The sequence below is a fragment of the Bos indicus x Bos taurus genome, chromosome 14 (assembly GCF_003369695.1).
Source record: "Bos indicus x Bos taurus breed Angus x Brahman F1 hybrid chromosome 14, Bos_hybrid_MaternalHap_v2.0, whole genome shotgun sequence".
NCBI lineage: Eukaryota > Metazoa > Chordata > Mammalia > Artiodactyla > Bovidae > Bos > Bos indicus x Bos taurus.
Window position 1 is genome coordinate 2,208,732 of NC_040089.1, and position 16,415 is coordinate 2,225,146.

Below are 16,415 nucleotides of genomic sequence, written 5' to 3' on the forward strand. Positions count from 1 at the left end.
GTGTATGAAGACGAGGGTAGAAAGCTGGCATGAGAAAAGATGAGGAGTAAGGCCTTGGAATCCAGAGATAGTGTGGAAATAAGCTGGAGAGGAAGAGCTGGGGCAAATTGTGAAGGTCCTTGAATGCCAGAATAAAGGAGTCTTTGAGAGATTTGAAGCAGTGGAGGGACAAGGCCAAATTTGCATTTTATAAATTATTGGCCTGGAAGAAGTGTGAGGGATCTGGGGGAGAGGGAAGCCACCAGGGAGATATTGATCAGTCCAGGTGAGCGACGGTCCAGGCCTAAATCTGGGCAGTAACCATGCTCTGGGAGATGAAGGTTGGCAGGACAGATGGAGAGATGGATACCAGGTATAAACAGGAGCTGATTAGGATAAACCTGGTAGTGTGAAAGGGGGATTGCTGGGGTCTTTGTGATTGGGGAGACAGGATGTGGTTCAGGTAAAAGAAGTGGCTTGCTCAAGGTCAAACCTAGAATTATCAAAAGACCTCATTTAGGAGTCTCTGCCAGCTGACGCCTGAATCAGGAGAGCTTTCCATTTCCCCACTGCCAGGCAAAGAACCAAGCTGTTTCACTGTGTCTGAGCAGCACTGGAGTGATTAGTGTGGGTTGGGTTCTGGGAGCCTTATTTCATTACTGTTTGACATCTTCAAAGGACAGAAACTCCAGCCCAGACAACAGTCCAGGCTTATAAATTAGTCAATTTTGTTCCATTCCAGCTGAAGAAGGTGGCTTTTCTTAGCCTCCCATCCTCTCCAAAGTTGAAGAAGTAAGAAGAAATACTCTCTTAGCTTGGAGGAAATCACTAGCCAGAAGAAAATGAACTATTTTCAAGGTTCCATGTGTCCTGACATGATTTCGTGCATAAGAAAAACAATGAGCTCCTCACATTGTGTTATTCCCGGGATTTGAAAAAGGCACCAATGAGCTGGTGTTCGCTTTAAGGATATCAATTCCTTTAGGAAAAATGCAAGAGGCTAAGTGAGGGTAACGTGCAAATATGTGCTACTGAATTAATACATTATCAGGGATTGTCATAAACCCATTGATTTGGAAGAGGAAGACAAAAGGAAGTATTTCTTGAGCACTCACTACACTTTAGGCATGCAAGACTATGGTTCATACGTAATATGTCATTTAATCCCGAGGAGGTGGATGTCAATGTCCTCATTTCACCCAAGAGAAAGTTGAGTTACAGAAAGCTTGCTCAGTTTCAGAACTACTGATCTGCAAAATTGGAATACATCCCAGGCATACTCTGGGGACAGAAGCCTTGGGAAAAGGGAGGAAAATCTCAGAAATCTTAGGAATGTCCTCAAGATGCAGAGCACAGGAAAGGAAAGTTCTAGTGAGAGAAGGATGGATCAGGGAAGGTTTCCAGAATCACAGAAATGTAGCGTACTGTGATCAACATTCAGGAGCACCTTGGGGGTGGCTGCAGTTCTGCAAGGTGTGGGGATTACAGAATCACAGAATCTTAGTGATTGAATAGAATTATGCTGGCCATCTAGTCCTTGCTCAAAGAAAATCTAAAACCTTACCATACCACAGTCAAAGTTGGCATCTCGCCCCTCCTCCTTGTACACTGGCTGTTCTTGTAGATTCTGAGCAGCAGCTGCAGCCATTGAAACAGTGTTCATTTCCTCCTTTTGTGAGAGCTGCAATAGAAGTAGAGGATGAAGGAGAGTGGGAGTGGGTCCGACAAATGATTCACTGGGAAAGGCGAGTTCATAAATGGGTTGGAATTAGGATACAAGATCCTTGAATCCCTCCTACTCATTCACGGTTAATGTTGGAGTGCTGGGCTCTTGGCTTTATGCACTTGGCTCTGACGGCTGCGTTTATGAGTTGTAAATCTATTGGGGAAGAGTGAGTTCAGAGCGACAGACGGTTGTAATACTTCCTCTGGTTAATGTGCTCAGAAACGGAGTATCCCTGCATGTGTGCTCATAGCAAATTCTTGAATTTGTGGGAAGAACATAGTAAGGAGGTCAGGACCACGGACAGAGCCCCCAGTCCACAGGCGGGCAGGTCTGGGTAAGGATCCTGGGTCAACACCTTAGACAGAGCCCCTGGGAGTGGATCGTTGATTTGCGGATCTTGACTACAGTGGACTTGAGTGATGGTAGGAGATTGGAAGTGCATTTTGAGGGGGGGGGGTTGTTTGCTGTGTAGGTTGATGGAGGGTAGAGTAGAAGATTGGAAGCTTCATTTCTGTCCAAAATACGACGTCCTGCTCAAATATCCTTTTTCCTTTGCCTTGATAGGGAGCTCCATTTTATAAATGAAAATGATAACCCCTTACATCTACAAAATCCAGTACAATTGAACACAGTCTTCGCATCCTTTTTGCCATCAGCCCCTACTGCTGGCACTGTGAGACTGGCAGAGTCAGTGTCCGCATTCTTATCCAGAGCCACTCAGGGAATCAGAGGCAGAACCAGGACATGAATCCCAGTCTTAAACACGATGCTCCCCCTCATCAAACGATGAGAGGACAAGCGTAGGGCTGGCAGGGAAGCTGGTTTAAGACATGACTGCCTTCTAAGCTTTCACGATGGGGAGTTTTGCATTAATAATGGAAAGCTGCTGCCAAAGGTATCTTTCTAAAACACAAATTTCATCATGTCACTCCTCGTATTTAAAGCCCTCTAAGGGCTCCCCGTGGCCCACAGGATAAAGTTAAATAATCTTAGTAAGATGTTCAAAGCCCTTCAAAGTCTGACCTGCCGCCTCTCCAGCTATAGTGCCTGACACCCCGTCTCAAGCAGCTTAGATTCCAGTCCCAGGAAATTCATTATTGTTCCACAAAAATCTCTTCTGGGGCTCTGGGACTCTGCCTACACTGTCCTTTCTGCCTAGACTGCTCTCCTATCCCTCCTCTGTGTTGGGTTGATGTTGAGTGAACTCCGACTTATAACCAAAATTCACCACCAAAGTTAATCCTCTTTGAAGTTCATGGCAGTTCGGCAGGCAGAGTTTAACTTTCTGCTCTGTGCTTCTGCACAGCTTTGTTCTTACCCAATTATCACATTCATCACACTCTACTCTAATTATCTGGGCACATTACTTTCTTCCAAACTGAACTGTGAGTACCTCCAGGGCAGGGACTCCAGCGGTTCTGTCCCTGTTTACCCTGCCAGTTCTGCAGTGCAAATGCTCACAGGGAATGTTCGTGAAGTGAGAGCCCAGGACAAGGAAAGCTAGTTTTCAGAGATGACATTATGACAGAGAACGCTGAACTTTAAACGAGTATTCCTGGAATGCTTGGAGGGATCTGGAATCTTCCAGGCCAATTTGAAAAGCTCCCAATGCCAGCAGGAACCATTAGCTACTAGAACTATCTAACCATTCCCATGTCCTGGCCCCTGGGATTAAAGTCGTTGCCTCTAGTCATGGATCCAGTTACCCAGTCCTCTCTTGTGTTCCTATCGGTGGGGCTGGGGCTCCGAGTGACTCATCTTATTGCCTTGTCTTGCCATGAGCACAGTCAATGTTGGCAGTGAGTTCAGATCCTAGGTTATAGCTGAGGCTCATTCAGTCATTTTAAACCCTATACTGAACACTTGCTAAGAGCTGAACCCTCTGCCAGGTGCAGCCTGTCCCTTCACAGAGAACATTGTAAGGCAGAACTGTGGAGCCTCGTGATCCTTATGGAAGACCCAGGGAGGCTACAGTTCAGTTTGGGGGCTTATAGAAAGCCCCCAAGAGGAAGGGAGGTCTTGGTGCAGCATGGAGGTGAGGCTGAGCTCCCAAGCCCTGGTCTACTCTGGGGCTTCCTGCTCTCCAAGGACCACTAGGCTCCTCTGTGAGCCTCCCCCATCATCTATGGCTCTAACCAGATGGTTGTCAATGCTGCCTTCACTTTGAGGGGATTCTAAGAGGAAACCTGACTGGGGTTGGGAACACCAAAAGGGAGAGGGGAGCTCATTAAACCAGACCGTACAGTCTCTGGGGTCTGATTCGAATTTCCATTGTTTCAGAGATGTCACGCCATAGCACCCCCATCATGACTGGATGCTGCTGCCAATGGGTGTGTGATCTGGGGGACAATGCAAAATCTGTTAACAATCAGGGCTCTGGGTGCGCTGCCAGCCAAGGGTGGGTTGAGATTGGGTGCTATGCTGCCCACACTTCTTCCCCAAAGACTAATAAGCACCAGCCTTCGTAGGGTTAGGTGGACTGTCCCACTGTGTGTGTGTGGTGTTGAACACTTCCAGATGTCTTTTCAAGGGACATCGCTCCAGATCTGATCCTCATAACGCCCTCTTAGGGAAGTAGACCACACTTTTCTATTTCCATTTCATGGATGATGCAATGGAGGCTCAGAAAGATAAGGTAATTTGGCCAGAATTGGGAGGGGGTCTGGAAAAGACTTATTTTCTCCTGGCTGACAGTGTGCATGACCGTTCTTTGTATCCAGATGTTACTCAAGGAGGAACGGCCCTTCTCTGAGCAGCACACTGTGCACCTCCGTGGACTTGCTTGCTGAATGACTCTTGGATGTCAGCCCATTTGTTGGGGGCGGGAATGCTGCTGGCTGTTTATGTCTGCATACCCGGCACACAGCCTGGAGTGCACAGGGTCTCCGCAAGGATGATGAGTTCTAAGCAGACTGCGGTCCCAGAGCCCCGACCAGCATGTGGCCATGAGTTCGGCCTCCTCTGTACCTCACTCCCCCATCCACAAAGTGGATGTGCCCCCAGGAAGTGCCACCGTGCTGGAAACTTCAGGTTCCTGCCTCCCCACTTCTTGCTGTGTCACCTTGGGCAGGTTGTTTCACATCCCTTCCTCTCCACCTGCATCCCAGAGAGAATGGATGGCAGGACTCCCACTGGGCGATCATGATAATCACATTAAAAACAGCGTATACAAATTGCTTCACATGGTGCCTGACATCCTTGTTTGACAAATTTTCTCTACTCTTCACCTACAACAACCACTGCCTATCATAGAGAGGTCCTTGATTTCATGATTTCTCCTTTCGACTCTCGTTCACCTACTATGGGCTGGCGCTCTGGGTACAAGGAGATGAATAAGCCTCCCGCTGGGTACACGTTGACTGCAGGAGATAAGCAGCATCCACGAGCTCATCGCTCTCCCACTTGGCTTCCCTAACAAGCACCTGAACTGCAGAGATTGGGAGGGAAAAATGGGATGAAGGAGAAAGACCAGGGAGGGAGATGTGAGGCCGTTATCCCTGGTGCAAAAGAGGATGATTCAAGTCGAATGCGGTACTAATTTAAGTACCGAAATGACTGATGTATTTTCCATGGTGTTTTATTAATCAGCCTCAGATGGAGCACAATTTGCAAATTTCATGTGGCAGCTATTAAACATCTCCTACGTAAGTAAATGAAACGGATTTACTGATTCCAGCAGACACTTCGTGAATCAGTAATGGGAGCGAGAGCCCCTACACAGGCGGACATACTGACGCTGCTCAAAATGCAACCCGCGCTCAGACCCCGGCTAAATTGATTTAATCCCTCACACACGTTCGGAGCCCCGGCAGACGCGATCAATATTGATACAGTGGCGGAGGTCAGTGATCACCGGGTAGAGTCCAGGGTGCATGTTGATGCTCTGAGTTTCTGCCCAGGAGAGCAATCCTAGAGGGAGGGGCCAGGGCGGCAGCATCACCAGGTGGTGATTTGCGAGGCCCTGGGGCGAGGAGCTTTGTCTCCCTCTGATGAGAGAGGAACTGGAGGCCTAAAGAGGTAAAGTGTTTTATCCCAGTTTGCGTGCTGAAGAGGAAGAGAGGCCTCTTGGCTGTACAGAGGGCAAGGAACCAAGGATACTGAACCGGGGGCCCTCTCGCACCCCTGGAAAGCTGAGACCCTGGGGTAGTGCAGAGAGCATCCATCTAGCATCCAGGACTCCCTGCCTGAGGCCCAGCTACACGACTTCCTGGCTAAAGACTTTCCCTCTCTGGGCCAGGCTTGCGGATCTATAAAGTGAGACCCTCGGAATCAGGCCCACGACTCAGATGATGAGCGACGTGGATTTCCCTCCGAGAGGAATATCTTGTTGAAAGGACTGTAAGGATGGAGTGTGGAGGCAGGAACGCGTGAAGCTGCAGAGCCTCCTGAGTGGTCCAGCAGGCGTCCTGCTCTCCTGCTGTGACCCTCTGATGCTCCAGATACCGGGCTGTGGGTATGAGGTGGGTTGCTCCACCATGTTCTTCTGTGTCTTTAGCTGTGATCAGTTTTGATTCAATCAAACTCAAGCTCATTCTGTGATTCCACAGGTATTTGCTTCGCATCTGCCCTGTGCCAAACCATGAGGATGCTGGGGTTGAAGGAACTGGACAACGTTCTCTCAACTGGATGATGGGGACAGAAGTGCTGTGGGTGGAAAAGAGGACCTCTCTTGAACTAACTCAGCCACATCTGGGCCTGTTTGCATCGTTCACACACACTTCCTTTTCCCATTTAAGTGCTTAAATGATTTAAAGTGGTTTAAATAGAATCCTTGAAAGTCCCTCCCCTCCCCGTTTCTTCCTAAACAGCTCCTACACAGCCTTCAGGGCCTCGTTCAAGGGTTGCCCACTGAAGTACTTACACCTGCCGCTTCCTCCCATCCAACAGGTAGAGCATCTCCTCAGTCAGCCCACAGTACATCACACAAGTGTTTGGTGGAGCACAATAGTCATTGTTTTCATTTGCCTCTGAGCCCTTTGGGTGGAGCGAGGACATGGCTTCCTCATCATCACTGATTCCCAAGCCCGGAGTACTTACTGGCCCCAGTAATGTTTGTTCCATGAATATTTCTTCTTATTGAGGTCTGACAGGAGAAAGGGCTGAGAAAAGGAACTGATACCCATCAAGCCTGCAGCACCTTCAGTTATAGGCCCAACGCCTGGCCAGGTTAACATAAATCTCCACACTAAAGACCTCTTTACTTCCGTTCCTGAAGCCTATACCACATGCCAGGCTTTCAACAAAAAATTACAAGGTCTGCCAGAAAGCAAGAAAACACTGAAGCAAGAAAAGTCTGAAGAGACAAAGCAAACATCACAACCAGACTCAGACATGACACAGATGTTAGAATTATCAGGCAGGGAATTTAAAATAACTATAATTAATATGTTAAGAACTCTGTGGAAATGTAGACCACATGCAAGACAGATGGGTAAAGTAAGCAGAGGTGGAAACTCTGAGAATCAAAAAGAAATGCTAGAAATCTAAACACCGGAACAGAAAAGAAGAGTGTCCTCCATGGGCTGCTCGGTAGACTGGACACAGCTGAGGAAAGAATCCGTGAGCTTGAAGACAGGGTGATAATAAGTGTTCAAACTGAAATCAGAGAGAAAAACAATGAAAGAATAATGAAAACGGAATGAAAGCATCCAAGAACTGCGGGGCTACAGCGAATAGGTGTAACACACACATAACTGGAACACTAGAAAGAGGAGGACGGAGCAGAAGCATCGGAGTAATAACACCTGGCGATTTCCCCCCAGTTAACGGCAGACAAAGAACTGCAGTTGCAGGAAGCCTGGGGGACCCCTGGCAGGATAAACAGCCAACAGCAACAGCTGAAGGGGGCTTGCAGAGACCAGAGTACGGGGTGCCCAGCATTAGTGCCAGCCTCTCCATTATCTGTACGATACCTCATGGCCATGACTCACAGACCTTTCAGATAGTTCCCCCTGAATCACTAAGCCCAGACTCTGCAGTAGCGAGGCCGGTGGCTGGAAACCCTGCTGGTGGCACTGCTTGCTAGAGGAATGCTTCAGCTGTGCCATCCGTGGCGGTGCCTGGTGGCACAGCAGAAACTCTGCTGGTTGGGAGTTTGGTGGACCCAAAGGGGTCCACTGTACAGATTTGGGGCAACTCATGAATCACCAGAAAGGGGATTTCCCTGGTACTTCCAATGCAGGGGGCAGGAATTCAATCACTGATCAGGAAATCAAGATCCCATATGCCACCTGGCCCAGCACTGCCCTCCCCCAAAAAAAGAAAGAAAGAAAGAAAAAATCACCAGGAAAGGAAGATCAAGAAATAGGCAGAAAAACCAATACAATACTGTAAAGTTAAAAAATAAAATAAAATACATTAAAAAAAAAAAGATTTGGAAAAAACAGAGCCAAAATTTTCTTGTAGTTATCTCTGGGTAATGCACTTGGATGTAAGTTTAATTTTTTTCTAAAGACATCTGTATAATTTTCAAATTTTCAAAAATAAATGCAGAATACTTCTTAAATCAAAAAAAAAAAAAGGAAAAGAAATAGGTAGCAGCAAAGAGAATTACATGGCCAGAAAGGGAAAGTGTTAGTCACTCGGTCGTGCTCGACTCTTCATGGTCCCATGGACTGTAGCCTGCCAGGCCTCTCTGTCCATGGGATTCTCCAGGCAAGAATACTGGAGTGGGTTGCCATTCCCTTCTCCAGGGGATCTTTCTGACCCAGGAATCAAACCTCGGTCTCCTGCAATGCAGGCAGATTCTTTTACCGTCTGAGCTACCAGGGGAAAACTGTAATTCAAATCTTCCTACCCACCCTAACCAGTGCGGAAGGACTCTGCCCCATGGCCATTCACAGCAGACACCCCCTCCCCACTCTGCTTGCCTGAGAATGCACGTGCCATGGCCACTGTGGAAAGAAGGCTCTCGCACTCCTGCCCAGGTGAGCATCTGAGGCTGCCTGTTTATCTCCCACCAACCAGGTAAGCAGGGGGAGGACATGTGTGGATTTGTCTCAGATCCAAGTTCAAATCCAAGAGCTGCACCATTGTCTTGCCAAAATTGTTAGAAGAATGCCACACATCTTGAAGCAGCCTACTGCTCACAGAAAACATCTGCCATAAACTGGATGCTGTCTCTCCCTTAAATCCATACACTGACATTCTAATCCCCAATGGGTGGCATTAGAATGTGAGGCCTTTGGGAGGGGATTAGGTCATGAGGGTGGGGCCCTTGTGACTGGTATTAGTGGCCCTATGAATGAGACCTCAGAGCCCTCTCATCCTTCCACCAGGGGAGGAGGACGCAGGGAGGATACCACTGTTTGCAAGCCCTGAAAGTGGCCCTCATCAAACACCAAGTCTGCCTGCAGCTTGATCCTGGACTTCTAGCCTCCAGAACCAGGACAGATGTAGCTATCATTTGTAAGCCCCCCCCACCCCGCCCCCCCGGCCCCCGCACCAAGTTCTGGTATAAGTTCTGGTACTCTGTGAAAAGACTGAGACAATGTTTAACCTTCATTTGACCTCATGATCACCCTGGGAAGAAGGTGCCCTACATCTCCATCCAACCGAGGAGGATGTTGAGGTTCAGGGAGACTGCAGTGGCCTGGCCAGCACTGCCCGGTTGTTTCTGTGAGCGGGTCTTTGTTCTGTTTTCCTTTCCCTGAGATGCTGGCTTTCTGGAGCAATCAGGATAGGCAGGATGGGGACTGCTGTAGAGCCAGGTCCCTGTTCCTCTCGATGTGCTTTCTTGTCTTACTAACTTGGCTGGCTGTCCCATTTTACGCTGATACAGCTCTCTCTGCCAAATGCCCTCCTGACGCCTGCATCACTTACCAGTTAGTATCACAAAAGTGATGTCTACACACCAACCCTCCTCACTCTCCTTCAGTCTTCAAGGCACCAAGACCATTGCCAGCCCCACTTGCACTATGGGGGTCAACCTCTCCACTTCTGGCTCCACCATCCACACTTATTCATAACTTCTTTGGCCAAAACCGAATGTAACTGGCAGTAGAAAAAAGACTTGGTTCATCATCAGCTTGTCTTGTGAAGATGAAGAACGGACAAAGGAGCTTTGTTATTTGCATATTAAATCCAAGCACACCCTCCACCCCTCAAAGCCTCCTCTCTCCTGAGTCTAGCCCTCAATTTTATTTCATCTTCCCTGTTAGCGACTTGCCACGTCTGGGAGGGATCCTCTGATTTGCTCACTGTTCTCTGGCGAGTTCAGCCCATTCCTGCATCTGCATTTTTTCCTGGCTGCTCATTCTCCCCTTCCTTTCTCTTCCCTTACTAGCTACAGCCCTCCTGAAACATGGCTCACCCCTCATAAAGACCTTCTCTCTGTCCAGCCATCACTCCCATTGGGGAAGCCCAGGAAAGAGCTTGGGGACTGCTCTGCTCTCAATGAGGGGCACCAAGGACGCAACAGGGGTGGGGTGCTGAGGACTCAGCTCCAGAGGGGCGGGCGCTGAGTGGCTGTGGATGGAGAGGGTGGACACCCAGAAGGCACGTCTGGGAGAAAGGCTGCACCATTTACGCAAATGGGGGCTGCTTTTCATGAAGTACATCACATTGACTAAGCGGGACGTCTGTTGAGGGTACTCTGTGCCTGATGGGCTCACCCTCGAGAGCAGTCTGGATCAAAGACTGGTGAGAAGAAGCATGTTTGTGTAGAACTCTTGTGACTGGAAGGGATGAGGTCTCCGGAAGAGAACTTACAGAGGAGAGAGGAGACCAACAAAAGGACCACATCCTCCTGACATAAAGACAATAAGTAGGACACAGAACAGGACACTTCCCTGGAGGACTCGCTCTTAAACTCACCGGAAGCCACTTTTCTCATTTTCAAAATGGAAATAATAGTGCCTGCCTGGCCTCCTGGCTGAGCTATTCCACACACACACACCCTCATGAAGGGTCAGGAAATCCATCTGCAAAGTTCTGGGGAGGCTAGGCAGCATTATTCACAAAGGACGCTTCCGTATGCTTCCCTCGAAGACACAATTCCCCTTACAACATTTATGGGTTGACTCAATTACAGGATTTCATTTTGCACCCAATTTCAGGAGGGACCACAGCTGCGTCGTGTCTGCCCTCCTGGCTCCTTGTCCTTGTCACTTTCCTGAAGCTGCCAGGGCCAGCTTGGTCCTCCACCTCCCTCAGACCCCTCTTGCCTGCGCTGCTTTATCACCATCCATCACCCTTCATCTCAAGGGACCTTCTTCCCTACCCATCTCCCATGAGAGCCTCATTTCTAGTGCCTGCCTCTTGCTCTGATCAGATTCCTGGGCTCCGGCTCCTGGGCTCAGCCTGCCTGGCGATTTCACCCATGCCAGGAGCCGTCAACCACTGCCTGTGTCCAGGGAGAGTCAGGCCCGTGAGTCCAGTCCTGACATTCTTTAATGCTCCCATCTTCTGCTCAAACAAGTAACGCCCTGGAGGTGTTGCTCAGAATAACTAATAGTATTCACTGCATTTTATTCCAAAGTGACTCTGCTTCAGATCTCTGAGAATGGTGCAAAGTAGTTTCAGCAGCCAGTCTCCAAAGCTCAAAGCACCTCTGCCTTCCCCTCCCACCCCTGCAAACCCCACTGGGTGTATAAGACCCCCTCCCTCCCTCAATCGTCGCTGGCTGGGAACTGGCTCCCTGTCAGTTACTGGGCCTCCCCAGAACTTTGCAGATGGATTTCCTGACCCTTTGTTAGGATGTGTATGTGGAATAACTCTGCCAGGAGGCCAGGCAGAGAGCAGAGACACAGTCCTTTCCTGAAGCAGAGCTCCCCAACAGACATGTGGGGCCTGGGGAGACCCCGGTCCCCCACCATCAGAGCTAATCAGCTCCAGCGAGAGAGCCTTGTCTGTTTACTTCCACTGCTGGACAAACCATCACATTTTCCCAACATATCATGTCATGAAAAATGTCAGGAGGCCCCATCCTCCAGGAGCCTCATTTCATTTGAAAGAGAAACATGTAAGCCATGAATCAGGGCTCTGCCTTTTCTGTATCAGGTTCTGGCTCCCTGGGTCAGTTCACACTCAAATCTCCGTGGAGCCTCGTACTGGTCCTGTCTACCTGCCATTTCCCAGGGTCCGGTGGTCCTGGAATGATGTGTGGAGACAAGGCAGGGAAACATTTGCTGTCCCAGCTCTACCCTTGGCTTCACCAGCTTGACTACTTCAAACCCAACGGGAGGCTGGTCAACATGTCCCGCCTTGACTTTTGACAGCCTCCTGTCTGCCCCTGGGCACCCTGGCTACCTGGACATGGTCCTCACTGCCTGCTAACCAGCCCTGCTTTCCTCCCGTGGCCCCTGAGTATGCGGCCCCATCAGGGGAAACCTTGTCTCCCTTGTTCCAGACCCCCAAGCACTGCTGGTCTCTCAACAGCCTCCCCAGGAAGATTGAGGGGTATTCATGCAGATGGGTCCTCTACTAGTTCCCTGTGATTTCCCAGAACTCTCAGGGTAGGGGAGGCGGGGAGAATGGTGGGGATGGTGGGGATGGTGGTGGGGAGGATGGTGGGAGGATGGGGATGATGGTGGGGATGACGGTGGGGATGGTGGTGGTGGGGAATCCATGGGGATGATGGTGGGGATGGTGGTGGTGGTGGGGAGGATGGTGGGGATGATGGTGGGGATGATGAGGGGGGATCTGTGGGGATGATGGTGGGGATGGTGGTGGAGATGGCAGTGGGATGGTGGGGTTGATGGTGGGAATGATGATCATGGGGATGACAGTGGTGGGGATGGTGGTGGGGATGATGGTGGGGGGGATCCATGGGGATGATGGTGGGGATGATGGTGGGGATGGTGGTGGGGATGATGGTGGGGGGGATCCATGGGGATGATGGTGGGGATGGTGGTGGGGATGATGGGCGGGATCTCTGGGGATGATGGTGGGGATGGTGGTGGAGGGGATGATGGTGGGGATGGTGACAGAGGGGATCTGTGGGGATGATAGTGGGGATGATGGTGGGGATGATGGTGGGAATGATGATCATGGGGATGACAGTGGTGGGGATGATGATGGTGGGGATGGTGGTGGTGGGGATGATGGTGGGGATGGTGACAGAGGGGATCTGTGGGGATGATAGTGGGGATGATGGTGGGGATGGTGGGGATGATGATGATGGTGGTGGGGATGATGGTGGGATGTGGTGGGGATGATGGTGGGGATGGTGGGGATGATGGTGATGGTGGTGGGGATGATGGTGGGATGGTGGCGGGGATGGTGGTGGTGGGGAATCCATGGGGATGATGGTGGGGATGGTGGTGGTGGTGGGGAGGATGGTGGGGATGATGGTGGGGATGATGAGGGGGGATCTGTGGGGATGATGGTGGGGATGGTGGTGGGGATGACAGTGGGATGGTGGGGTTGATGGTGGGAATGATGATCATGGGGATGACAGTGGTGGGGATGGTGGTGGGGATGATGGTGGGGGGGATCCATGGGGATGATGGTGGGGATGGTGGTGGGGATGATGGGGGGGATCTCGGGATGATGGTGGGAATGGTGGTGGAGGGGATGATGGTGGGGATGGTGATCATGGGGATGACAGTGGTGGGGATGATGATGGTGGGGATGGTGGTGGTGGGGATGATGGTGGGGATGGTGACAGAGGGGATCTGTGGGAATGGTAGTGGGGATGATGGTGGGGATGGTGGGGATGATGATGATGGTGGTGGGGATGATGGTGGGATGTGGTGGGGATGATGGTGGGGATGGTGGGGATGATGGTGATGGTGGTGGGGATGATGGTGGGATGGTGGCAGGGTTTGTGATGGTAGGGATCCATGAGGATGATGGTGGGGATGATGGTGGGGGGGATCCATGGGGATGATGTGGGGGATGATGGTGGGGATGATGGTGATGGTGGTGGGGATGATGGTGGTGGTGGGGATGATGGTGGTGGTGGGGATGATGGTGGGGATGGTGGTGGTGGGGATGATGGTGATGGTGGTGGGGATGATGGTGGTGGTGGGGATGATGGTGGGGATGGTGGTGGTGGGGATGATGGTGATGCTGGTGGGGATGATGGTGGTGGTGGGGATGATGGTGGTGGTGGTGGTGGGGATGATGGTGATGCTGGTGGGGATGATGGTGGGGGGGGGGGATGATGGTGGGGATGATGGTGGTGGGGATCTGTGGGGATGACAGTGGAGATGGTGGTGGGGATGGTGGGGATGATGGTGGGGATGATGGTGGTGGGGGGGGATGATGGTGGTGGGGATCCGTGGGGATGACGGTGGGGATGATGGTGGTGGTGGTGGGGATGATGGTGGTGGGGATGATGGTGATGCTGGTGGGGATGATGGTGATGCTGGTGGGGATGATGGTGGTAGTGGTGGGGATGATGATGGGGATGGTGGAGGACATGGCAGTGGCAGTGATGAGACAGGTAGTGGCTGCTGTGTTTGCAGCTCTGGGCCCCACTCGCCCTCTGGAAAGCCCATATGTTAGCATTCTGGAGCCCTCCTGAAGGAAAGAGAGCACATCAGGGGATTAATAGCCACAAATAAGCTAAACTGTCCTCCTCAAATGGCATCTAATTGTCTCATTAAGAAACCAAGATGGAGAGCTGGCTAATTGTAAACAGATTTCCCACCCTCTCCGCTCCTCCACCCACTGCCTCCCAGCACACACGTACACACACATCCCGCCCTCCATCCACTCTAGCCTCAGCGAAGGATAACTACTTGCTGGAAATCACTGAGCATTTAAGGCAATGCTCTGGGGACTGAGGGAGCTAGACAAGGGCCCGGCTGGGGCTGAGCGGGGATGGAGTCTCCAGGGGCCACTCCCCACATCCGGATGCTGGCTGTATCTCTGCTTTTTGAAGAGGGGAGAAGGGACTGGAAAGGGGACTGCGGGGCCAGGATTCCTTCTCAGGCGGGTGAGCACTCTCAGCCACAATGCTGGAGAGACCTGGGCCCACGGCTTTCTCTGCAGGAGGCCACCCGTGGGTGCCAGGGCGGTGGTGCCTTTGCAGTTCCGAGCTGTGAAAAAGAATCACTCTTATAGCGGTCCCTCCTGCCCTGTGCCTCTCACAGCCCTCATCCAATGACGGCTGGCCTTATGTAGGGGGAAACTACACAAACACGGGGAGCCGGCTGTGTGAATGTGTAGACGACCATCGACAAGCCAAGGAGCTGAGTCCTCCCTTAGAGTCTTAGGAGGAACCACCCTTGAAAGTGATGCCCACTCTCAAACTGTCAGTTTCTGGGAGTGTGGGGTATCAGCCGCTGGTCGAAACGCCCAGACAGGAGTACACGCAGAATCCTGCCAGGCGGGCAGGTGCCTATGACCGGCAACGATGAGGATATCTCTGCCCCACAGGACAGCAGGTGCCCAACAGGGTGTGAGAGCCAGGAATAAACCTGTTAGCCTTGCCCTCTTCCACCTCTCTGGACAGCTCAGAGACACGTCTGGGGAGAAGGCCTCTCGTGGGGTCCCAGGTGGGTGAAGCCCAGGCCCACACAGGTAACCTGATCAGTTATGCACCCTTGGGTGGGTGTCGTCAACCCCCATTCCCCAGCCTCTGGCCTGCTCACCATGGTCCCAGGCCCTGCTCTCTGGGAGTCAGAGGCTGAGACAGACAGGCAGCCCTTCCTCAGGGGTGGTGGAGGGGGAAGGGGCTTGGATTGCAGCTGTCGGGGTCACACGTGCCTCGAGGACATGCCTTGTCTCTGCTCGTGGTGGCTGTGGGGCCAGTGAGGACAAGTTCTTTCACATTGTTGGAAGAATTCAATTCCCTGCAGTTGTAGGACTGGGGTTCCTGCAGGTCACACCAGGCCATCAGCTTTCCTCCAGGCAGGCAGGAGAGGTTCCCTCTTGGGCTGCACTGGGGTCTCATAACAGTTTAATCAAAGCATCGACCCCTCATCACTTGCCACACAACACAACCTAATCAGGGGCAAGGTTATTTCTTCATGTAAAATCCCCACCCATGCGCAAGGCGGGTGGGATTGTACGGAACGAGTCCACAGGAGGGGAGGAGGCCTTGGAATTCTGCCAACCGTACTCTGCTCCCCTCCTGCCAGGCTCTGCTGCATGGGACCCAGCTAGAGAGGGTCTGCCCTGAACTTTCTGCTGTTTGCACCCTTGGGGTCCTCATGGTGACCCCGGGCACAGGGTTGAGGATCAACAACCCAGAGGACACCTACTCCTCCTCTGCAAATCTGAGCCGTGCGACAGCTGTTGTCCCCTGGAGGCAGAACGTGGAGGTGGGTCAGCACTCTCTTCACGTCTCCGCCCAGCCCCCTCCCATGGAGCCCGCGCCAGGAACACAGAGCTGTGGCCTGAGCCTCCCCGTGGGCAAGGCAGTGAGGCCGTGGGGACACGCAGGGGCATGTGCTGCTCTGTGCAGTCTCTGCTTCTTACAGTTAAGCACAGTCTTACATCGCATCCATTAATCATGCCCAGAGGTATTTACCCAATGGAATTAGAAACCAGGTTCACACAAAGCCCTGCACGCATACATTTATAGTCTCACCCCCAACCGGAAGCAAGTAGGTGAAGGGGTAAACACCTGTAGGATATCCTGTAGGCTATCCAGACGTGGAACACCGTCCAGCAATAAAAGGGTGGGAGCCACCCAGCCATGCAAAGATATGAGGGAAACTTTGATGCACCTGGCTAAGTGAGAGAAGTCATTCTGAAGGGCTCAGCGTCCATGATTCCATGTGACATCCTGGGAAAGGCAGCTGTATGGATGGTACAC